The sequence below is a fragment of the Bombus flavifrons genome, chromosome 1, assembly GCF_040668555.2.
Source record: "Bombus flavifrons isolate JBK064 chromosome 1, iyBomFlav1_principal, whole genome shotgun sequence".
Lineage (NCBI taxonomy): Eukaryota > Metazoa > Arthropoda > Insecta > Hymenoptera > Apidae > Bombus > Bombus flavifrons.
Window position 1 is genome coordinate 10,789,517 of NC_138442.1, and position 25,555 is coordinate 10,815,071.

The 25,555-nt window shown below is 43.3% G+C and overlaps 1 long non-coding RNA gene across 1 annotated transcript in view; it reads right to left on the minus strand.

Moving 5' to 3' along the window:
- Nucleotides 1-7,452: 7,452 nt before the first annotated feature.
- LOC138186547 (uncharacterized) overlaps nucleotides 7,453-25,555 on the minus strand; it is a 115,049-nt gene continuing 96,946 nt past the window's right edge. Inside the window, exon 2 of the long non-coding RNA XR_011174915.1 lies at nucleotides 7,453-9,438. This is a non-coding gene — a long non-coding RNA (uncharacterized LOC138186547). The remainder of the gene's footprint in view (nucleotides 9,439-25,555) is intronic.

Genomic DNA, 25,555 nt, shown 5'->3' on the forward strand with positions numbered 1-25,555 from the left:
TAAAAAATATACGATAACGTTCGGCCACCGTGCGCAACGCGGCTAACGTGCAATCTTATCGGTAAAATTAGGTAAGCAGATTATAAACAATTAGTTTGGTGGAACACGACGGAACATCGTGATATGGGCGTAGTCGTCGCGTCGAACCACGATAATATATGCAAAAATTTGGCTACCGACGCAACGGTTCGGTTTTTATCGAACCAGTGGCTATCGGGAGTGGCCGCTGATAGCAATGATAGATGCGTATCGTTTTTCCGAAGGTATCATTACCACGACGATATATGTGTACTTACGATCATCCCATATGTACTTTACAAATTCCAGCATTATTTGAACAAAATTATTTCAGCGTAACGGAGGATCGGAATAATGAATTATATTGCTTAATCACAGTGATTCTCGTGTAATTTTATGTTCGTTCACTCGGACAAGCAGGTTGTCAGTTTTCTCAGTTATAATTCGCCGTTTTTCGGCTGTTTCGTTCCTTAATGGAACGATCTGTTTCCTTTTTTCACTGCGTTCTCTTAGTCTGGCGTCAGAACGAATGGGGCGCACGCGCGCTACGAGACCAAACAGCCGGCCGTGGTAAAAAAAATTCGTTAATAAAGTTAAACAGTATAATCCATCTAATGACACGTTATCCTGCTCGCGTTTTCAGGCTGGTGCAAAAAATTCCACGTAGCTTATAATATTGGAAAGGGATTTAATACGCGCCGCATCTATCTAGGATACTGACGAGATTCGTTCCAGAGATCCGATCAAAGTATCGGCGCAACGGTTTCCCTAGCCGTGTCTTTAACTCGAAACTATGAAATTTTTTATTAATCTGTCTCGACATACTTCGTAACGTCGTGAAAGAATCGACTGTAAGTAAATGCTATAGTATAGATGCCTAATAGCTTGTCGTTTAATGTAATTTCATATTTACGACTGGCGAGCAGTCCAGCGGAAGAAAGTTGAAAAAGATTCGTCAATGTTGCACTGATTATTGGGTTTCAACTTGGAATTCTCGCTGATTATCCGGCTGAAGCTTCTATGGATAATAATTCTGGCGAAAACGTTCTATCATCAAACAAGTTAATCACGAGGGATAAAAGGAGAGGAATTCCGGCAAAGATCGATCTTGAGTGGCAACACCTTGCGTATCGTATACTGCTCCTAACTGGCTGATTGCCGCTTCCACAGAAATCCGTCATACGGTCAAACGACGCGAGCCATTTCGCGGCACGCTCAGTACCGGCTATTGCGCCGTTCAATCGCGGCCCTCGATCATTTGTACTTTCCTATCTGGCGCATTTATCTCGCGTGCACAGTGCCGTGGTACCGGAGGGCACCGCTGGTAATCGAAACGGCTCGTTATCGCCCGGTTCCTACGACATCTAGAACCCCCGCGAGGAGCTTTATCATCGGCAACCATTGCGACCGTAAACGAGTTGCATCGATCAGAAACGAACCACTTCTGAGGTGTCCCCACCGCGGTTGATGATAGGTTATTATTTTTGTTGCCTGCTCCTGGTGCCGCACACTATGAGTATCGATATAAGCGAGATTATTCATAAATCAAGACACATATGGAGAATACACGTATGGATTTTTCGATACTGTTAAAAGCAGCGCAATGTCAAATTGCGAGAGGCTCAAATCTATTGTATAATCGTCGATCGACGGTTATGATCGATGGCAATGTAATTCTAGAATGCTCCTAAGTATCCGATTTTAAAAGTGAAGAGATATAAAAGATTTCCGGGCGTGAAAGAAAGATACTTTAGCATTTTTATTTCTCGTTATTTTCTTAGTTTGTTTCCTTAACCGCAACTATCTATTTTGGCAATACATAGGTCAAAGAACACAATGAGTGAGCTATCACTTTGTGAGATCGCTGCTACCTACTACAATGCGTTTCAGTCTATCTACAATAAATAAGAAGATAGCTAAAGACTATATATAGTAGATCGGAAAGCTTGATGAAACGAAGAATTACTGGCAAATTTTATCACATACTTTCGCTCCTTATCTTGCAGCTGCTAAAAATTCTAACAAGCTAAATCAATTATCACGTTTCGCACAACAGCATGTGTACACCAATACTTATGAATGGAAGTGTACTTATACCGTTTCGTATCGGCGCGAACTCGATGTCGTGGGTACAAGGAACACTTCGGAAGATGCAGATTCGATAAAAAAGGAGACGCAGGGAGGTGAATGGAACGTTCGACGCGACGTTACCCGAAAACAGGCGACTGGACCAAGTCAGAGTTGCGATGGTCGGGTGAGAGAAAGGAACGGACCGGGCGAAAGAGGATAGAAAGGAGGAACTTACGCTGATAAACACGTGTAGCTTTTAGCAAGGCATCCCGAAGATCGTATCTTCGGTAAAATATGCCCTCAGAGGACAATATTAACTGCTTCGTGCTTCTGCAGGCTATCCTTGCCCTGTGCGACACCGACAACCGTCCACCTCGCGTCGAATTCGCGGTGCACGCGCTACGGCGACGCGCCAACCCTCCGGGATTCTTCGGCCGCCGCTGAATTATCGCCCGTCTGAATCCTTGCCGCCAACGTGCCGGTAATTAAGCGGCTTTAATTATTATTATACGCTGCACGCGGGTGGCGGCACCGCGTACACTTTATGACCCCCGCGTGCCTTTGACCTTCCGCACGACGGCCACGGTATTTTTAACGCGGCTGCGAAACTATCGGGGAATGCGCGGCGAACCGTACGGGCCGTTCGTCAAAAACAGTTCCAACGACTTTTGGATACGCCCGAAAAAAGGAAGAAAATGGATACAGGGGTTTGGGGGGTAGAAAAGATGAATAAACGGCGAAGCGACGGTGAATTAAGGGTGAATGGAATTTTCTTATTGGTTTAAAAGAAATAGACAGCATGGAAGGGAGTGAGATGTTCAATAGATAAGCTCGGAGTATCGCTAATTTTTAAAACACCCATCTTTCTTGCTTTATTAAAGAGTTGGTTAGATGTTATTGTATAGAGATTGGAATATTCTGTTATTATGCAGAAGATACGAACACGTATGTGTGAATGTACTTTGTATAATTAAATGCGTAATGTCTTGTGCGAAGGTAAATACGTGTAAATTTAGTAAATGATTACTCACTTATCAATATTCGATATAACTCCCGCGATATTTCGTAGCGTAATATACATATTAACAGGTACTATACGTAATATACGTATTAACAGGACTATCAGGTCGTCCAAAAAGTTTCTTTCGTTTTATCAGGAAATAAGGATGCACAACGTTTTTCGTTTTACATTATTTTGTCGAATTACGTATAATCTATTTTGTTCTATCAAGATAAAGATTACAGCGTTCGACAGATTAGGTTTCATGTTTGTATAAAGACGCGTTGTTGTAAAAGACGTGTGTGTGAAAGAAAGACACTTTTCGGACAACCTAATACTTTGTATTGACGCATATCGATAAATACTATTTGATAAACGCTATTTATATACTACTTGCGTTTGATCTAAAACCCTTGCACGACGATTATAAATAAATGAAAAATAACTAGCATCGTAAAGTGAGAATTTTTAAACGAATTGAAACTATCGGTTACGGGTTACTACTTTGAATGCCTACAAAGGATGCTTACCTCATGCTACCAGAATTGAAAGTCTCGCGGACTAATCGTTTCCAAGAAACCGGCAAGCTTCTGCCGAACGTGACAAGATCGCGAGACGGAGATATTCTGGGAACCGGAAGGGAATAAAAAGCGCGACAAGGCAACGAGGCAGGTAGACAAGGAGAAAGGGTGTCGTTCGCGCAGATAAGCTCGCCCCCGCGCACGAATAAGAAGTAACAGCGACAACTGGCGATCCTGGCCGGCGATTGCACCGCGAGGTGAAACTTTATCGGCGCCTCAGCGCTCGAAGAAGTTGTTCAGCGAGCCATTCGTTCCATTCTTTTTTTCCGCTTGCCCTTTTTTACTTTTCTTCTCGCCCTTTTCTTTTCCTTCTCTTTTTTTTCTCGCCCACCATCGACCGAGGTTGAGCGGCGGACGATCCTCGGCGTTGTTGCATTAATAAGCGCGTATCGAGCGTTCATCTATGGAATCTCGCGTACGCGACGATGACGTACGGACCCGTTCCAGCTTACTGATGTCATTGCACGGCGCCGCCATAAGTTCCAGCCCGTTCGCTCGTTTCTTTCGCGGTGTACACGGAGAATGCCAAGCGATTACGCCAGCTGATATCAAGCCAGTAGCGCGGGACCGAAAAGGGCCGTCGAGAATCGAAAGTATTCGCGCACGCCTAACGCGAGAAAAATAATCGTACCCTCGTGCTCGCCATCTCGACCAACCGATTCGGTCCTCGTCTAATTGCCAACGTTACCTGTAGCGATTTCTTGTCAACTTTCCAGTAATTAGAGTTTACATCCTTGGAGTATTTTTGATTATTTATTGATATTTTCTAAATAGTTGCTGTTTCGTATTCATGATTAGATCGCTTCTGTTGAAATAAATTGTATCAAGTATCCTGTATGAACGAAGATCGAAGATCGACGATTTATATCGGAATTAGTTTTTCATGGCATGGCTTGCAATATCCTGTTACTTTTCTAACTAGAATAGTGATAGCCATTCGATGAAAGTACTACGCATGGCTGACAAGATAGCTAGCGGAATACGGATGAAAGAAAAGTATCAACTGGCCATTCCTGCGATCTGTGCGGTTTATGCTTTATTTTTGAGATCGTGCAATAGAAAATGACATTAATATGTTAAAAGTTATTCAGAGTTGCGTTCTTTCCGCTAGTCAATTTTCCAACCATAAGAGATAATTTGTACTTGCAACAAATTCTAATTTGAACTCTAACCTCAATGTCAATTCTTTGTAACTACAGATTAAAGTTTTCTAAACGCATTAATTATGTACTGAATTTAATATTGCAAACAGCTAACACGTATGTGTATATCAATTAGACAAAACATATGGTAAGAGGTTAATCTCAGCTGGAACATTAATTATGTTTCCTAAACACATTAATTATATACTAAATTTAACGTGTTGCGAACAGCTAACGCGTATGTATTAACCAAAGAAATCATAGAGCTTAATCTCTCTTAAAGCTCGTCTTCAATAAAATTCAAATTTCACACCCCAATAATTTATCATCTCCTTATCAGCCGAGAATAATCACTCCTTTCCATTGCCGATTCATCTTTCGCATCGGACGTTTAACCACGAAGTCATTAAATCATTACATTGGTCTCGTGAATTTACTTGAAATCGACTTCGATTCCTGAGAACCTCCGTCTTCATCTCGTCGATTCAGGTGCCATTGAGCGCGGTCGTAAAGGTACCATAATGCGTCTCCCTGTTGGATGAAATTTTTCAAGCGGAGCAAGAGAGAGTCTTCCCTCTCGTGGAAACGAAGAAGCGTGGACGTTGTCTACGGAGGTACGAGCTAAAAGTTGTTCCCTTCGTCGGGGTTTTATAGGCGGTTCATCGTCGAGTGGCAGGTGGAGGCGTATATGTACGTGTTCGCGCGTACCAACGGGAAGAAAAAAGGAAAGGAGGAAGAGGACGAGGAGGAGGAGAAGGAAAAGGAAAAGGTGGAGAAGCGGTTTATACCGCGCACGCACGGACATAGGAGGCATTGCGATTGCGCTCTCACGACGATGATGATCGAGCACGCCGGCATGAGTCTGCTTCTTTTACGCGTTCATAATTGAGATAATCTTTACCGAGCGAGAGGAGGACCGCCGGTATGTGGATTTTTCCGATCGAACTTCTTTTTTTTTCCCGAGGATGTTCGCGGGCCGTTACGCGCCGGTACGACGATTGCTTCGAATCGCCGATTTATGGAAGCGCGGAAGCAACGCGGTTGACTTCGGGCTGTTTTTAGAGCGGCTGTCTGCGCTGATCCGCAGCGACGAAGGGATAATTTGATTCGGAACGTGAGCTTATTGCATTGTTTCGTTGAGAGTTTCGAGATCATATAATTATCGAGTGATTTGTAATTTTTCCCTCCTCTTGTATCAACGTTCGAAATCATTCAAGAGTTTCGGTAAAATTATGAATATTTTAATGCGTCGAATCCACAGGAGATGGATAGTTAATTTATTCGGAAATCATTTTCACAAGTACGAAACGAATTCTATGAATTGTATGTCGTGACAGATTATGTAGAAGCAAATTAATAAATTTAATTAAGACCGTCGTGATCGATGTACGCTGTTAATCCGAAATATGAGAAAACTACCCGCGCTAGATCGCAATGGATCGAAGACAAGACATTCACGATACCTGTGATCAATTTTTATGATTTGTCTTTGCATACGTTAATTTATATCGCATTTTCGTTGTATTCCTTACACTTTACTAAATTCAATGAGAGAAGCAGAGACGGTGTGAGAGAATTTTGAACAGGTTCGAGTATCGTTCTAATCCAGCGCTACGTCCAGTCGGAGGATAGATGCAGTCCGTGTAGGCAAGGCAAAGGAGTCAAGGCAGCTGCCTCCGGAGATGCGACGTGGCTCCTGTACGCGCAACCAACCAGCAACTCTCATTCCGTATTGACATCAAACTGTCAAAAGGTTGCGAAACCAACCGAAACGGTCGAAATCAATTTATTCTTCGTAACCACGTCAAACCACCATCGATCAAACTTGCCACCAAATTTCTACCTCTCCTTTCAAAATCCAAGATGATCGTACAAACAAAGTAAAAATAAAAGCGAACACTTGTCACACCACTCTGTTCCTCTAGCGATGAAACTCACTTCTTCAAGCAACACCCATAAAACAGGAAGCAAGAAGAAAAAGTGCAACAAGAATTCCAATTGCGATCCTTGTAGATTAGATCTACGTTGAACCAAGTGGTCAGCAGGTTACCGGTTGGCGATCGAAACGATCGGTCGGCATGAGAACCACGATGATTGGACCCAATTACAGGTGGCGCGGGCGTGCTCAGGACGTTCTTGTGTCCCTGTCCGAGGCGCAGCTCGCGTCCGACCATCCTCTCTCTCCTCGTTCACCTACCCCTTCTCTTTCTGTCCGTTCGTCGAGGTTCCTCTCCTTTTCTCGAGACCGTAAGGTCCGCCTATGCCGTGTACGAGTCTGCATGTTTCTTGGCAGGTGTATACACGCATTTCCCTTCCGTCGCCTCGCCCCACGACCGTATACCCCTTGCCCCAATCCCCTCTCCGTTCCCCTTGGTTCACCGGCACCTTTCTCCACCGCCCGCGCCAAGGGAAATTAAACCCCACTTAAGCTCGCTGATTATCGTTGTCACGTACTCCGCGTCGTTGGTCCGCGAGTGCTCGAGAAACGAGCCTTGGCCCAGCGCTCGCAAAAACTCCGCCCGGGAGAAGCGACGCGCAAAAACTGGAGAAAAGGACGGGACGACCAGAAGAGAACGCAAGTCCCCATCACGGAACGTCCGTCGTTTCCGTTTCGATAAATTGAATTTCGAGACAGCCAGAGTTAGAGGATGAAATTGCTTTTATTTCTATTCTTGGCTTCTTTTTTGGTTTTTCAAGTCTGTTTTGGTTTAATGGTCGATTTAGAGGCGCTTCCTCGGTTTGATTCGAGCATTCGACTCGACTAATTTTACCCGGAGATTGCGTTCCATGCGCGGTCACTGCTTTGGGGTATTCGATTCGTCTTCGTGGCGCGGGTTACCGATTCGACTCGCGTCTCCTCGCTTCGACTCGGATGTTTGATTAATTTTGTTTTTATATCCGGCATTCGATACACGTTTCGCGGATTCGTTAGTCACCGCCGGTGACCCGTGCATGTCGTGCTTTCTTTCACGCGTTTCTGTGAAATCGTGAATTAATGTCGACCAGAGGATTCCTTGGAAATCTGTCTTGCTTCGTGGCAAAGAAGATTGGGGAGAGAAGGTTATTAACTCGGCGTCATTAAAATTCTGTTCGCGTCACGTGTTCTCCGTATTTATTGGTGCATATCTTCGAATGTCACGAAAATCGGCGTTCGAGAAAGGAAAGCAACGGTGTTTTCCACTTGGCGAAATTGAAGTTTGCTCCGAGGACGTGGTCACAGATAGTCGTGTCGCGATCTTGCGCGGGTCAACCTGGAAACAAGCAACGGATACGTCGTTAAGAAGGAATTCTGCCATCTCTGGGGTGAATTGCAGCAACACGATACTGAAATCGCACGGATCGTCGAACAACTGTCGTTCTGCCTCTCGTGTTGCATCGTTTTCCCATACCGCTCGAAACAAAACAAATCGACGCTGTCGCGTTTCTCACGGGCGACAAAATAAAAAATAAAAAGAAAAGAAAGTAAAATACGGAGAAACCATATTTCAAAGATGCTACTTATTCGAATCAAAACTCAATCTACCGAACGAACGCTGCGCTCTTAAATCACCGCTGCTAAAATTAATTGGTCCGCGCTAAGAACGCAGAAAGCGCGAAAGAGAAACACGAAGTGGATCAATTGCAAAAAGAAAAGCAAAAATGGAACAAAGAAAAAGAATATAGAAAGCAGAACAGCACAGAAGAAGACTCGAAAGAAGAAGAAGAAGAAACGCGTCGAGAAACGATAAGAAGAGTGAAAGACGAGGACAGAGATGAAATTGGGGAGAGCAGGGACGAGAAACGGACACGAGGGGAGGGGGGATAGCGTATCAAGCCTGGATTTCGCTATAATGAATTCCACCCTCAATGGGTAATCACGGGTCTCGCTCGATTACCCGTCTCTCCCTCTCGGGCACGATAGAAAGGAGCAGAATGTTTGGCTGGAAGGAGAGGAACGAGGAAAGGGTGGCTCTGGTTCGGGGCCCTGGAATAGCACTTAGGGCCCTATACGTGCCTCGGATGATACCCTACAAGGTAGCAGGAACGGCAGCCGACGCTGGCGGCGTGGTAATGTTTTAGTGCACGGAGGCGGAGGCGTGCTCTGGTAGTTAGGTTCGCCTTCACCGTCGTTTCTCGGTGTATATATTCGTCGAGCAGCGGTCGGTCGCGTTGTTGTCGGCCGTCGTAGTTGTTGTTGTTGTTGCTGGTGCAGTCGACGCGGTGCATCGAAGGGGGCACAACGTGCACGCTATCATTAGGAGAAGCAAGAATGAGGGGACGGTAGGAGGATGGATGAGATGGACGTTCCTTCCTTTCGCCTCTCCCCTCTCGTCTCCCACTTCGTTTCTTTCTTCTTCTTCTTCTTCTTCTCTTCTTCCTTCTTCTTCTTCTTCTCCTTCTTCCGCTGCTGTTTCTGCCGCTCCTCTTCCGAGTCTTATATACGTAGCACCACGGAGGAACGTCGGTAGCAGAGTCGCGCCTCGGGCTACGGCTCTTTTATATGTGGAGCAACCACCTCCCCGCAACCCGTCCCGCGTCCCAGCATCTCGCTACTCTCTTTTCTTTCTTCCGCCGCGGTCCTCCCCCAAGGCTCGGACGTCGCTTCGTCAAACCTCGTGCACACCGGCCCAGTCGTAACGGAACCCTTCTGGAATCAGTAACGAGACGCATTTTCAAAGGTCCAAGAACGTTCGGTTCGGTGATCGAGCTTCGAGTAAGATTACACAGGTGGTCCGCTTTTTTCCTCAACGCATTCGAGGAATATTATTTTGCCGTGCCAATTGGTGATCCAGGTGTTTGAACCAGGTCAACTACCGCTGAGGGAGACGCGTTTCTTCCTTAAGCAATTCTCTTTTCGCGTAAATCAGGAATCTCGCTGCAACGAAACTATTACACCCTTAACAGAATAGCGATCGACCAAAGACTACTCGTCCGACCTAATCTTTATCAATTTTACGGGCGGTAGCTCGCCAAAGGACGATCTCGATTAAATGTAAATCCTAATCAGCCGGTTGCGCGTCCGTCTTGTTTCCTCCCTTTGGTCCCGGACTGATTACAGGTCGCATGTCCGGCAGGTCGGTGCTTGACGATTTTTTTTTCATCGACGCCGCCGTGTCAAGCCCACGCATCTGGACCCGCGTCGGCGAGACGCGTGAATGAAGAAAACAGTAAAACCGCGGTTACTCGCATGAGCCAGAGTTTGGCGCGTTCGTGTGCATGGCTATCCGGCGGAGAGCGCGCGAAGCGCAAATATCCCGTTTTAAAGCGTCGTTTGCATATTGCGCCTCGAGGCGGCGCGTTTTCGGCCGGCCAATAACGGTGGCCTGCCACTTTCCACTTGGCTATTTCTTTTCTCTTTTTCTCTGCCGTTCGTCGGAGGTTCGCTGTCCGTTTCCCGGCTTCTGCGTCTTTCTCTCGTTTCCACGTGTGCTCGCTCGCGCGCATGCCTCCAGGAGGATTATTTCAACGACGATTTCTCGGAGCCGCTGCGCGAGCAAACCGGAGGACCCAACGATTCCCGGAGAGTCGACCGATCATCCTCGATCACGCATGCCGGCTCGCCGCTCATTCTGGCATCACCCCAATCACCTAGGGCGTTCCCTCGGTCATTCACGCGATTTCCATTCATCCGAAGCTCGGCCAGCGAATCGATCGCGAGCAGACATCACGCTTCTGCTCGGACCTGTAGTTACCGCAGACCATTTGCGTTCAACGATGAGTTTGCTTATAACGTCCGGAGATTGAACCGGTATGAAATAGGGGAACGATGCAAACGAAGGGATATAGAAAAGTATGGATTTTTACTCCTGAATTTAAAAAGTTTTTTCAAACTTGGAATAATTCCCTTCATTTGCTAATATATTTCGAAGATTTTTGGATTAGCGTGCGATGTTTGGATTGTCAGAACATAGAAAATTAAAGCGGTCAGAGGAAGAGAATATGATCTTTTATTTGGACTGTAGAATGGAATCTAACAAACCTGATTCAGTATACGTAGAGAAAAGAAGAACAAGGCAGTTGCAAAAAGGAGAAGAACTAATTTGAAGAAATTAAAACCAGTCGACTTTAGATATGATATTTGTAGATATTTTTGTTGATTTGCAGTAACGGTGCAAGGATAGTTCTGATATCTAACTTACTAACGAATTATGTAATAACCAGAGGCTATGCTTGTCATATTCTTATCGAACCAACGTGTTATAAATTTCGATCATACATAAAAACGTGTGGCGATAGTGTACGCGTGTGAAAGTTACGCACGATTCATCAAAGTAGCTGTCAATTTGCGATATCGCTATTTGAATCAATCACGGTAGTCTTTACTTTTAAAGTAACAGACATGTTACAAAACCAAGCAATTGCACGACGTTCGACACTTATGGATTTCATTTTTGTTATTACGTTACTAGTTCTAAAAATCAATTTTGTCGTGTCATTATATTCTACACAATAACTGTGACAGCAAAAAGAGTATAATCACCCGGAGTTCTTTTCTTCATTCTGTCACAATTGAATTACACCCTGTCAAAGATAATCAAGTGACACATACATCTGAACGATGCCGCACACAAACGTGCTTCTACAAAATGCCACGATAAATTAGTTGTATTTTCACGGCACAATTCCCGCGCAAAGACTCGTCCAACGTATGCACCGGCAGTTAACCACGATCGATCGTTTAACACGGCTTAGCATTTTCTCCGCGCTGTCCGATGTCCGATCGCCGTATTTCAGGATTAACCCGTGATGAACTTTTCTCAGCGAACAGACGCTCGTACGTGAACATCTCCAACGTTCCTCGGTCACGGCCGCTCATAAATCCATACCTAAACACCCGTATGGCGCACGCTGCTTTCCCCTTACGCAAGATGAAGCTGGTCGTTGTCATTTGGAGCGTGTAATTAACCGATAGAAAATGGTGAACATGAAAATCCTATTGCGATTTCTATACGTCGTTTCTACATATGTTAATGAACTACGAATATATCGCGTCTATTGGAATAGAAATGCATTTTTAGATATTTTCTTTCTATTACGTTGTCCAAAATAATGTTTCCATTTCATTTCGAATCTAAATTACACGAATTATATAAACTGTTACATATTACATAATTTTCAAAAGAAATAGTTAACAACTGTTCGAGCAAGAGAATAATATAAAATGTAAACAGTGCTTGTGATAAGTCACGAAATAAAATTACTTTACAATAAAATTATATTTTTTAAGGAACGATATTCATTCGTCGTAGATTGAAACGTACGTTATAGAAGTGCATTTATTAGAAAATTTATTAAAATCTATTTATTAAAACTTCTGTTAACGGCTATCAATCTTTAAACAAAAGCCAACATCTGCGAGCCAGCCCCTAACTGAGTCGTATGTTTAATACCTATTTTATCAACAGAACAAATTACCGATTCTACACAATTCTCGCTTTCACAAAGTCTTCTCGTCATTTTAACCTCGACAAGCCGCTCGGTAATTGTGATTAATTATCGCGTTAACGCTTTTAACAAACGTGAACAATGAGCCAGCGTCGAACACAGCACGCACCTGTCGTAACCTCGCGCGTCTCAACCCGCCTCGCGTCCATCTCGCGACTTCTTAACGTCCACCGCGAAACGAGGTTGCCCATTCTGGTTGATTACCTCGTCAAAACGCTCGAAAGGACTGGTCCAACTGCCACTTTTCGCCGACTCGATGTAGATTTTCGGAGCGTCTCGCGGTAGATTGCGAAACGTGTTCCGAAACCTTCGAGAAGGGAAGATCGTTCGAGGTGGATTCGATTGCTGATGCTAAAAGGTGGGTTAATAGTGAATGGATTTTACCAATGACGCGCGACAGTTTCCATATTCTGATCATAATTCACTTCGTGACGCGCGCCGAGCAGGCTTTTAGTCGCGATAACAGATTTACAGGCAGATTTCGAGACGCGAGTGTAATGGACGTTAAGAATAGACGTTGGCATGGCCTTGCTAATTCGGCTATTATTTCCAACAACGTTCGGTAAGGCATCTGAATTCTTCGGTGCTTCATGGACGATCGATTGGCTTCTGAATACATACCGCATGTTTTTCAGAATAGAACGCTGAAGCTGCTATATTGTCGTCGAGTCTTTGTCCTCTTTTCCTCCGATTTTCACAATTTTATCCTTAACTTTCATATCTCCACGTTCTTACTTCATTATATCATAATATACTTGCGCTACATTGCCGTAATAACGACATCGCGCTACCATTATACTTTTAATATTCTCTTTGAGTTACTTTGTTTCGGTATTAATGTAACGATCGAAACTGTCCAACGCAACATTCCTTTCTGAAATACACGCGATTATCACACGCTCAAAAAGACCACCCTCTCAGAAACAGTAATAGGACAGGCTAGACATCCTGCATACCACAGCCTTCGAAACAATAACCAAATAGTAACGGAATAGGCGCCTCTGAGATACACCGGACGACAACCCCTCCAGAAGGACTAAGACCACAGTATAAAAACCCTCAAAAATAAGCGCTCGAATCAGTCTGTTAAAATATTTTGACAGCCTCTTGTAACACTTTGAATCATTCTGCAACACTTTGAACCGTAACTCCGTTGCATTTGCATAATAAATTCTATTGTCATATACAAAGTTCAATTTCTTCACCTTATTCGTGAAACGTTTGACCTGCGACGCGAGGAGATCACCGGCGATCTATCGGTTTCGTGATTTATTGTGTCCCCGACGTGACACGATCGGCTTATCTCTTGGAAACTTCTGCGCAGCGGACGTCCACGCGATGTTTATCCATGGCAAGAGCATTTTGGCTGCACTATGTAACGTCTTAAAGGGTGACGAACAATTACAAGTAATCGACACGCTACTCCATCTTCCCTGTAAGCCTGTTTCTGCAACAACGAGGAGTATCAAACGAATATTTGCCGTTTCACGAGGCTCGATCATCGTTAATGAAAGAACGTAACTTCGCATCAGCGTCCGACATCGACTGTTTAATACGGTTGGTCGAAGTTGAAAACGGCGAAAGTCGGATGGTACAATTTGCCAGACGATTCTACAAACGACTCGGTTTTTTTGAGGGATTAAAAGTCGAACGGACGATCGTTGTTCGACTGGGAGATCGTGTACGCTTTAATGACCGTCAACCCTTCTCGATGTCGAGAACGTACGAGTGGGCGTGACTGGGGGCAATTTGGGAAAAACATAATTTAGCAGGCGTGGCCCACCGCACGCAAGGTGCAACGAAAATGAGATTTTTTATCGTACGTCATCGCGGTGCGAGAAAGACAGCGCGAGGCCTGCCCCTTTTCTAACGTTTCGACTTGCCTCTCGCGGCTGAAACGCCGCCATTTTCTTCCCTCCGAATCGATCCTCAGTTTGGTTCCAAAAAAATGTATAGAAAAATAATATCGACTCTTTGACAGTGAATGAAAATAACGAAGAGTTTGAAGTCGTTTTTTATTATTATGACTTCTTGAATTTCTGACTCCCTTTCTATAATAATTGATCAACCAACAATATCGGTGTAACGACAAATTTGAAATTATAGGTTGTAGACCATTTATGTATTTTGTAATTTGCATCTTGCTTTATTGCTACGCTAATTGCTGTCGTGCAGGGATATTTATTGATAATATTAATTTGTAACGTACAACGTGTCAAGTTCTGCTAATGATATTAGTTCAATTATGCAGAAGGACCTAGTATCGAGTATACAAATATATATCTTCAACTTTACAACAGGAGAAAAATATTAATAATTACGTTACGTATGATGACATCCAAGATGTGAAATTTATAGTAGCCTATTTAGCAACCTGCCTGAATTTCTCTGGTCGCATAATACAAACTCATTTCGTTGGATAATAAATGATATTGATAAAGTTGAGTTTCCCTTTCTTTTTAAAATTCGAAAGCGAAATATAATTTCGCTGGACGGAGATTTAAAAACTGTTTATTTTATGCAATTTTACGTAACATCATTTTCCCCTCAATTAACGGACAGGTATAATCGTGGCTGGTAATTTGTGCGTTTCGATTGCTGCCATGGTGCGTGACGATTGACATGAAAGAGATCGCACTTCAACCAGACATAAGGTTCTTACGTTCTCGAGCTGGTTAACACGTCCTAATTGGCGTCTCCGCTGACGGAAAGGCTTTCACTTCGTCGTCAGCCGACGTCGGTTCTGTCGAATCGATTCGTGTAATTAAATCGGGCTACGGTTAAGCACCAAATCTTACGAGCGAAAGAAAAACTGTTTCCGTAATACGGTGCACAGGTATATTACGTGTCAAATGAGAGTATTTTAATTTCAAACCATCTATCGTGTTAGGCACATCGTTAGAGTAAGAAAACCAATTATGTGTAACACGACAAAGTGGTAAGAAATATCATTTTTTTAATTTTCAAGTGGTTTCATTGCGCCGTAAATAGGCGAGTTGCGGTTGCTGGAATCACTTGCTTCGTTTTGACGTGTATTCTATATCCTGTACGATGCAAGTCTAATACGTAGAATACAAGATGATAAATTAAATACTCCATAATTATCTAACATGAGTCAAATATAAACCAAACTGTCTTAGATACTGATAGAATTCGCATGTCACATTCTACGTAAATATAAAAAGAATAATTAATAAAAGCTCGTTATTGAGGACAATTTATCATATATCGTACACAATCTATCGTATCCGGTAATATTTATTATAACAGTTAATGTAATTAGCAATAAGCAACAGCGCGTAAAGAAACAGTCCATATCGTATTCTTTTTATAAAATCTAACGCATTGCCATAATGAACACATATTGCATCACGTATGATGGAGGCCTAAAATTCATCATCAAATTTTCACCTTCTTCCAAACGCTTACAAACCTTCTCATAGAGCTTTGAAATGAAAATTCACAAAAATATTAAACCTATCGTTATCCTTCGCTTGAAAGTATACTTCACGAAAATATTATCCAAATGGCACGAAAAAACTTCTCGATTTATTAACGATCCCAGGGGTTAGTGTCACCGAGCAGTCAAGCGTCTCGTTCGCCTTTCCAGCTAACACGAAATGCAACGCGCGCGGACAATGCGCGCTCACACGCACGGGCATGCGTGTGCGTCGCGCGTCTTTCATAGGAATCGCACCTGTCCAGGACTCGTCGGAGCCGCGAGCCTTAAACCTGTCGGCGGGATTCATACCGACTCGGATTGATATATCTGCGCCGCTCGCGAATACTTTTCCTCCTTGGTCGACCCACCGGCGCACTTTTTTCTTCTCTTTGTCCGTCCGTCCGACGCGCGAGTCTCGAGGCGAGTGGCGCGTCATGAGTCACGATCGAACGCGTTGGTGAACGTGGGAAGACGACAGGGGAGAAACGGAAGTGACGATGGTGATTCTATGGCAGCGTCTTTCAAAAGGGAGGAGTGGTTTCTCGAGAGATTTCCTTTTTGTTTGCGAGCTTGCCGAGGTTTGTTTGATTGCTTCGCTCGGTTGTTTCGAGGGTCGAGATTTATCTTTCGATGCCAGTGTTACAGTGGCATTGTGAAACAACGTCCTAAGGAAAATACGTTTCAACTTGAAATTGTTTTCAAATTAAGTCGAGGATGATATAATTTCAAATCTCTTAATACGAAACAAATTCCTTTCGTTTGTAGGTTTGTAGATATTTGTTCGATTGCTTCGCTTGGATATTCGAAGAATTGAAATTTATCTTCTGAGAATAGCGCTTATAGCTAAGAATACTACGAGATATCGTAATCAGTATAAAAGATACCTAGGTTTCGATAAAAGATACCTAGGTTCGGTAAAATTCATGAATTTTTGTCAAATTAATTCTCCGATTGTTTACTCAGAGATCTCGTAATAAGAAAGATTCTTGCGCTGTCGGAGAGACAATGTTGACTAGACGGCGATGTTCCCGGGTTTCCGCATCAATCGACGTCAAAAACGATCGTAATCGGTTGTCGCACCGACCTCGTGACACCATCCGATCGATCAAGCGTAAATTGAGCGTATCAAGCATGCGGATAAATCAGCGGCACGCTAGTAAAAGGAGATAACGAAATTGGGTTGCAAAAAATTGGACAAATTACCAGGACCCAATTAAATTAATTCGCACCTTCGTGTCAGCCGACTTAATTGCCTCTCTCCTTGCACGGCGATAAAATAATTACGATGATTACGGTTCATATTAGCGCATCGTGTTGCGGTGAAAACTTTGGTTTGCGTGAAACGGTTGTGGGTCGCCAGGAAATCTCAACGAAAAATCATCGTCCGATCGTTCGCATTTGTCATTAGTGGCACGCACTCGCGCGCAGAAGCGTGCTCGAGCTATTACACGCTTGCATAACAGCCAGGTGAGCAGCGGTGCACCACGACGATGACGTTGACGCTAATTAATGCTGAGCCGCTCGTTTGCATGCGTGAAAACGATTTTTACCTGAGAGCCGTGCTAAGTGTCTTGTGTCGCGTTGAGTTCGTTAGTCGGGTGGGTGGTGAGCAAGGTGGAGAAGAGGATCGAGAGTAAGATATCCGCTGAACCAACGTAGATCGACTCGACGAGGACGATCGATCGATCCTTCTATGTCGCCTGGCGAATGTCGTTCGAACGTAAACGCGAACCCGAGATCGCTATCGATGGATCCAGTGAGTGATACGCCTTGCAGAGGCGTCGCATCGCATTTCGTTCGTCCCTGATTGTATTCAGATTTAATTGGGAATGAAACGTACATTGTATCGAGACGATGGGCGGAGGTTTCAAATTATCATTATTTATACAGGTGGATAATTTTCATTGAAATTAGGTATGTAGCGATAGAGTAAGATGCTTGAAGTTGAATATTAATAATAAGCAAAAGTAGAGAAAAATGATGGTACAAATATTCCTTGTGATAAACAAACTTATGAAACTGACTCGTCTATTTATTGATAATCGAACGTTAACTGGACTCTTCGCGTAATGAAGTTGGCAAATTTACAAAGAATACAATTGACGTAGAGATAATATTACAAAGATCGTTAAGTACCAAGAACTGATTTTGAACGCTATGTAATTCTATATCGTGGAGTTAAGTAGAATAGCTTTAAGGAGAATGATTCTGTTAAGAATTGTGGATCTTAATCGCCGAAATAAAAGTAAAGGAACGCGAAGATTACACTTAGAATTCATATTAAAATAGTTTTAGATTTATTTAATAAACGATTTCCAGGATCTTCGTCGATATACATTTGCACGCGTCTCAGCACTCTCTTTGTCTCATCATCTTCCATATCACACTGCCAACAGTACAGTTACATTCATCTGTTTTTCGAGACGCCGCGCACACACATACTTCCACGCACTCATATTCACATACGTGTGTCACAACTACGCGGCCAATCTAGTCTAGCGCACAAGGTCATACATATCTCAATAGATTCGAATGTTCTGAACGAACAAATTGCTAGAAACTTGAAGAAGCACGAGCCTAAATATTAATTTTGACTACTGGAATATACTTCAGCTATTGCTCGTTTTCTCTAAAGAATGCTACATACCACCCTTGATGCCACCGCTGCACGATGCTTTAATTTAAGACTTCGCTATAACACGGTTCTAATATACGTGTCAGACTGCTGTCCACAGGCTAAGTGAAATTTGAAACAAAGTTGCGGGGGTGTTGCTATTTTTGCGAGTTCGTGTCACGTACTAATAATATTTCCTTTGATGTACTCGTCGTCGTTCAACGTCCAATCAATCCGCTCACAGCCGCTCACCTTTCAAAAGCCGCCATTCTACGTCGAAAAACGAAAGCTAGTAGATCCACTCGATCGAATTGGTTTGAAGCCGACCCGCGAATCACAATTCTATACGTGAGAGGTTACCTAAGTCGTAAAACTCTCAAAACGAAATATTAATTCGTTGAGGAAACATGGTAAGATACGACGTGGAACTTTAGACTGGAAACTTTGAACTGTGCGTGAATATACTCGTTCTACTGCATCGTTGTTAACAAGAAATCGAATGTTGTTAGTTAGAGGTTTATATATATTTAAGCAAATAAAACTGATACGTTATATAAAAATGTAAAATTTGAAATTTGCCTCATATCGATAACGTTGAAGCAAACAAGATAATTCGGATTCTTTAAATTTAGTAAAACTATACATATTTGGAAGCGTGCAAAGACACTGTTTCGATAAAATAGCCGTAATAGGCATAGAAGCAATGAAATACGGTTTAACATCCATTTTACGAAATATGTTATTTGTAAAACAGGTTGGAAGCTAGTACCAATATCGAGCCTAATCACTAATTATATATTTATTGCCACATTCTATCGACTTATTACGCGCCAGTTCTTCCATTAAATGCTACTCTATTGCATAATGTATATTATTAAATAACGATAAATGGATGCTGTTACAACAATATAAAACTTTTCTCGCTATAATGATTTCGCAACAAATTAATTGCATGATTTATATTTATTCTCGTGTTTATCGTTTTACTGTAACGCGGCAGCAAGCAGAGAAAGAATATCGTCGTTCGAGATAACGATGTATATTTAAAAAGTAAATTCGAACAACTTTTCATCTTGATCGATATTAAAATCGCCAAGTTAAATCCACAATCGCAGCAACGATAGCCGCAACAGGCTTCAATTGACCGTACGGTACTGCTTTAGTTAAAAAAGAAGACTAATCGCATCACGTTTGCGCGCACAACCCAAAGAAACGAGAATTCGCACTTCCTTATGACAATCTAATCGTTTCACTTCTTTTTTCTTCTTTCGCTGGAATAACGCTGGCACATTCATGGTCATTTGCAGAGCTAATTTATCAAGGCGGCCTCGCGAGCAACTGAAATTAATATTCCCAGCTCGTAGATCACCTAGCCGGTGGATTTTAATGGAAATGTTGTTTTTTCTCCCATTACTTGAAAATAACGCCGCGAAGCAGCAGAATTTAACGCTCGTTTCAATATGCCGTATCACGAGGACGTTTCAGTTCTTGGGGTTCGAGATTATCCTAATCAAGTTTGTTTTCCTCGTCGTCCCAATGCGTTCCGGATTAAGCTTGGTAGTTAATTACCATTCAATTAAACGTACGCGCAACCGCATCAAGACATATTATGACTTTACAACTACTATCCTTTTCTATTTAACTTCTACGAACACAGTTTCTGATTCTTTTTATTATGCGTACATGTACATGACGCGACTCGTGCAGATCGATCTAAATTAAAATTGTATACTGTCTATCTAAAAAGTATAATTTCTACTAACGTTAACTTTTACAAAATTCTATTCCCTTCTATTCATTTCCTTAATTAGATACCGATCGAGTCACGTCAAAATTACATAAGGCACAATTTCTAGCTAACCGATCAACTTGTTAAAAAATTCCAGCCTTTTCGAATTTCCTCTTAAACTAAATGCTTTACGGCCAAACTTAGCAATAAATACATTTCTTCTAGGATAACGATGCAATTAATACACCAGTGAAACCAATCTTCGAAATTAAAAAAAAAAAAGAAAAAAGAGAAACGCTGAGCCGAACAACCAACGACATTGAATGGCGGCGCCGCGTTGCGTTGGCGGTGGTGAACGGATAATAACGCGGCGGTCGCGCGAACCGGCGTCGTAGTAAAATCTCTCAATTTGTTACCGCGGCGTCCGTCTATCGGGTTCCTTTTTGGTCCTTCCTGGTCGCAATCTTATAAGCAATGCTCCTTCGCGACCAGTTCTTGCACGGTGCCGGCTTCGCGCCAATGAGATACGCCACGAGAAGAGATTTTTTTCCCGAACAGGCAATTTACGGTAAAATTGCTCGGCGAGGCGTGAAGAATTTTGAGAGGCGTGCAACAAGTGGTTGGGTGCAACAAGTTATTGCCGGCGACGTCTGGCTTTCCAACGCGCGCGGCCCGTGCTTCGTTCGTTCCTTCTTCCTTCTCTACTAGCACCTTTTCGCGTCGCGAAATTCTCCGATTCACCGCGTTCCACCTTTCGCTGGCGACAAACTCTTCACCGTGAAGGAGAAAACACGGAAGAAAAATCCGTGACCCTGTGGTAGAATTCCAGGCGATGGCAGAAGGCCGAAAAGAACTTATAATCGAGCGACGATAACGAGCATCCGCGAGAATTTCAGTTCCTCTCCTACGTAATTTTCACGACGTAGTCACTGGCTAACTACAATGATTATTTTCGTCTATGCCGCGAGATTTATCACAGCAGAATGGGAGACCCGTTATTCAAACGCGTTATCTCGTTTACAAGGGAGAGCAAAAATCACGACTCTCGCGAAACTGTTCGTTAAGTTTCACGGGAACCGAGTGGCTTGTTCCTGGCCTCCTGGAGAGATACGATCGACGAGCTTCGATGGGGATTAGAGGGAATAGATTACGTGGCATTTCCTGTCGTGTATTTTTGGAGATGGTGGTTTTATTCGCGAAGAATCTCCTATCGCGTTTCAATTCCACTTTCGTTTCCGTACGAGCTTCTCGAGAAGTAGAGTTAATCGACTGAACTTCTCCTTTGTAATCGCACAGTTTAGATTAACGTCGAACTTCTTAAAAAATTAATTACTTACTTGCAAGTTTATTGATCGCAAATAAACGACGTAGAGAATCGAAAATTCCCAGGCAAATTTAGTAAACTAAGGTTTATTATCATCGTCACTTTGCTGTACTTTTCAATTTATAGATCCGTGTAAGTATCTGGGCAACTCATATGCGAAAAAATAAGAAAGAAGACAGGATCCATATCGATACTTCCTTTCTTTCTATCTTTTGAAACTAACGATGTAGTTAGAGTTCCATCGAAAGTTCCATTTGGTCATCCCGGGGGAATCATTCGATCGCATAGTAATCTCATAGTAAGAGAATTGGTCGGACGTCCTGGACGAAGGCCAAGGCGAGTCGAGGTACAGGACGTCCGCTTCAAATAGTAGCGAGGAATTAGCGATGGCTATGGTCGATGTGCAAGGCAAGGAGGGGAATGATCGTAACGTTTTCGCACGGTCTGTGCATCGTCGCGGCGTCTGCAACGACAAAAAAAGCTGCGATGAACGTCCGTCACGGCGTCGTTCCGTACGATCGAAAGCGCAGAAGGAAACTAGAGGATCGAGAGAGAACGTCGTGGAAAGAGCGGAAGGAAGACGAATGGCAAACGCCAACCAGCTTGCGTAGGTGGCTGTCTGTGGCTAAAATGCGACCAGTAATATTGTTCCGTCTTGCGGCTTACGTAATGATGCCTCGTGAAACGAACAGCGAAACGTTACGGGACCTTGCGTTCACGTTTCCTGAAATTCCGCGGATGTTCCGCCACGCTGACAGGTATCGTCGCTCTCGTTTCGAGCACTGCCGCTTATTTTCGTCGACGCGATGCGACGTGCCGAGTTCGAAACAGCCTGTGGTCTGGTGGACGGAGCGATTACGCGGTGCAACGACAAATGAGTCGCGTTCATACATACACAGCTGTAACGTGTTTCGAGTTGTACGAGCGTGAGAGGAACCGCGTTGAAGTAGTTTTGAAAAACTCGGTTGGATTGTATGTTTGTTCTAATTCGTTGATGTGAGAAATGTTTTGTTATAGTAGAGTTTCGGTTATTGGAACGAAATTTTAATTAGTGTTTGATCGAACGTGAACTATAATATGAACGTAAAATCGTTGGTAATGGAAAGAATTATGTTTATCTTTCGATTCAGATGCAGTAAAATTCTATCTAAAGTAGCAGTGCTTCGTTAACCGACCATGGATCCGACTTTGTCTGTCCAATTATCGAGGTAGACATATTTCTAGAAAGTCTCAAGAACAAGTTGACTATAGATGCTTGGCATATCTGTTTATTTAATCCACAAAAGCATTTTACGAGGGCAAAGACACTTAGAGTTAGAGAAACATTTGATGAATATAACATATAAGTCGGTACAACTAGCAAGTATTCCAACACTTTCGCAAATTATTACACGTAACACCACGTGCTCGCTCCTGAAAAAATCAGTCCGTAGAACTGTCGAGGATTAACGATGACCATTTAAGGAAACAAATTCCCAACCAGTTAATACGCCGCTACTATAAACATGTAGTTTAATAAGAGTTTCTATTAGAAGGTGCAGAATCTTGAAACAGTGCCGAGAGCTGCATATCGGCGCCACAACGACGTTCCATGGGACGGGACTCGAAAAACGAATACGTTAGCCAGTGCGCGTACACATAATTTTCCAACCAATTTTACCGCGGCCTCTCCGCCTATTCTCAGATAACGGCTGGTCTCAGTCAGCGATCGCGTTAAGCGGCAGCGTTGCAGGGTGGCAATAACGCCGTCATCGACGCCGCCTTAGCTCGTAGCAGGCGTTACGGGCTCCGGCTCGCGGAATTACGCTTAAGGTCTCTTGCCAGAGGAATGCAACTGAAGCGAGCGCTGACGATTCGCCGAGGGGGCAGCCTAGTAAAACAAGGAAGGAGATACACCATAAGCTGTTTGTAGGAGAAAAATGAAAATACGAGGCGGACGAACTAGGCGGAAGAAAGGATGTTCGAGGAAGGGCACAGAGGTAAAAGGATCGAAGAAAATTATCGAATGGAAGGGAGGCGAGGAAAAAGAGGAACATTCTACTCCGAGACACGTTGTTCTATCTATGCACGAGAGTAATTTATGTTTGCACTATATGACGCCAGGTAGGGACATGGCTTTTCGTGTCGAAAACTACTCAGAGAGCTCAGCGTTGATATACTAATAGATCGGCAGAAAAATTGTATTATTTATCGATGCAAAGTTTGTCTAATAATTTCATTCTAAATTATTTCTCAGCAATTACAGAACTTTGTTGTTCGATAATTAGAACTTCGTTCATTACTCAAACCCATCAGCGAACAAGCAGATCGATCTACAGCTGGAGTCTACGTAATAAGCTATCTGTGACTTCTGTTTCATACAATTGGAATCCAATTTCGAATAAATAGTTTCGATTATCAGGAAACCATTTAAATTACATACTGATTACAAATTTCGTTCCATTAAGTGGAGTTCGATACTAATCACATGGCCAGATAACGAAATTGAGGTACTTTCCAAAGCGGTGTTGATCAGTTTAGTTTGGCTTCCAAGGAATTCGTACCAAGATAATTCGTTTCTCGTATTTATTATTTTAACGAAAGGTAAAAAAATAAGTAGAATGTCTTGCTCCGCAAACGAATCGAGGCGCGCGAGATTCCAACGGAGGAGAATTTGTCAGGTGGACGTAGATCGGATCGCAAGGTGGGGAAGCGACGGCCGCGAAGATACGTCTGGTCGCGTTCCGTTGTTTCGTCTGAAATAGCCACGACAGTCTGGCATGACGGGTACACGTGTACTATTGTTCGTTGAATCCGTGGCCACCCACCTCAGACGTGGTACACGCATCAGAGGAGAGCAGAAAGATGGAGTAGATCAGAGAGAAAGTCAGGCAGATATGAAATAAAGGGAGACAAGCCAGGACTCCGTTTGCTTGGACTCTCGCACGAGATTCACCGCGTCGAGCGCATGTATTATCGTCGCTATTATTACGCCTTCGCCACCCCCCCAGACGCAACGTCTTGACGGACAGTACGACAGACAGGTTTCTGCCTCCTCCTTTCTCTATTTCTCCGTCTCTTCCTTTTGCACAATCCCGGTTCCTTGTGATCTTTTTCTAGTAACTCCAAGATGGAAACTCCGCTTGCGTCCCCGTGACACTCTACGATTATTAATAAGGTCTTCTGCTTCGTTCTCGTGACTCTGGAATCTCCGGCTACTTGGATCTAGTACAGAGATACGATTTAATAATTTTAAGATTCAAAAACCCGCGATGTAAATTCAAAGACTTCTAAATGTGCCACTTATTTACCAAATCGGCTAACTCACGAAACGAGAGGTAGAGAAAATCGATGAAACGACGTAACGTAAAAATTAATCCGGTGCTGAGGCGTGAAAATTAAAAAAATTTGAAACATTGCACCTATATGTATCTACTTTGGCCTATGAACGACTCAAATATCATTTAAAACTTCATCTTCTTTTTAGAAAAAGCTGAACATATTTTAAATCTATGAAAGCTTGAAACTAGTTTCTCCTATTCCTTTATACTCCACACATCGAGCCAACAAAACCATCTAATCGCGACCTACGAATCGACAGAGTCCGACAACCTTCCGTAAGCACACGCCTATACGCTATCCATTGTTTGCTGCTCTATTTTCTATTAGCGCGAACTCGTTGCTCGCAAGGGATATTGGAGTCCCGGCGTGATACCAATCTGATCTGTGAAATGGAAGTGGATTGCTCGCGAGACATAGCGGAGAACCGGTGGGACTGATAATGCCTCGTTCGTAAATAGAAGCGAAGCCAATAGACAGTTGGACGATTGGTAGAAGGAACACGTCGGCGATGAGTAGAAGGCTTTGGTGCTCTTTATTTTTCGTCTCGGTATCTACAAGAGTGATCTACATCTGTCTCTACACTGGTGGACCACTGGCGCGTTCCTTTGTGCGCACTATGGTGGGTGGCCTCGGGATGAATGAACAATAGTACACGTGTACTAATCATGCCAAACTGTCATGTTGTTTCTAACGAAACAACGGAGCTTGGCCGCGCGTTCTCCTCGGCTGCTTCTTACCAGTTGTTACACACGGTTACACGTGGCGCGCGTTGTTTCTCCGTTTGATCTAATCTGACGAGCACGATGATGGATCGCGCTTTTTCACGTAGATAATGAACTCGTTTCGAGAACGAACATACTGGTCGCGCAGTCATTGCGTGCGACCGCTT